The sequence below is a fragment of the Pteropus alecto genome, unplaced genomic scaffold (assembly GCF_000325575.1).
Source record: "Pteropus alecto unplaced genomic scaffold, ASM32557v1 scaffold43, whole genome shotgun sequence".
In the NCBI taxonomy this organism is placed as follows: Eukaryota; Metazoa; Chordata; class Mammalia; order Chiroptera; family Pteropodidae; genus Pteropus; species Pteropus alecto.
This window is the reverse complement of record NW_006435764.1, coordinates 1,829,262-1,830,008: the sequence shown is the minus strand read 5'-3', so window position 1 is coordinate 1,830,008 and position 747 is coordinate 1,829,262.

Here is a 747-nt window from a genome sequence, read left to right as displayed (position 1 = left end):
GCTCCCGGGGGGGGGAGGCGTCAGGTCGAGGCACGCGCCCACGGGTCGCGAGCCTGTCGTGCGATCCAGGTTGTACGGTGGGGGAGGCGGTGTTTTAACCCGATGTGTGAATTTGTGAGAGAATGAGCGACTTGACCGCTTTGATCGGTCAGGGACGAGTTTGGAGCTCCACGGCCGGGCACCCCGAAGGTCCCCGAAAGGCCACGGAGCTCGTGTGGGCTCACTCTGCAGGTCCATGGTGAACAGCATACGGTCCAGGGCGGCATCGGACTAGTGTCCGATCGTCGGTCACAAATCTGAGTCTGCTACGGCTAAGCGTCACCTAAGCTCCCCGCGAGAGGACACGGCCAGATGAGCGCCCGAGTGGTCTCCTCCTCGGAGGGGGCACCCGCCCTTACTCGTCTTTGCGTCCCCGTCGCAGGGTGGGAAGAGTTGGGTCCACACTAAGAAAACGGGGGAGCCCCATCACCCTCCGGAGGGCCACCCACCGCCCTCCACGAGCTAAGGGGAGCAGCCGCTCGCTCTCCAGCTGACAATGAGAAGAAACGGGGTGGGGGGGGCGAAAGAGAGTGAGCGCTGAGTGACCGAGACGCGGCCCAGCCACGAAGCCGGAGCCGAGCCCCCATCCGCGGTTCCGTGGCGACCCTCACACGGCTCACGGTGGCCCCACTGGATCTCCGTGAGGGGTCTACTCCAGTAGTCCGGGTCGGGGGTTAATACCGACCCGCCGATGCCAAGACGCGCCGG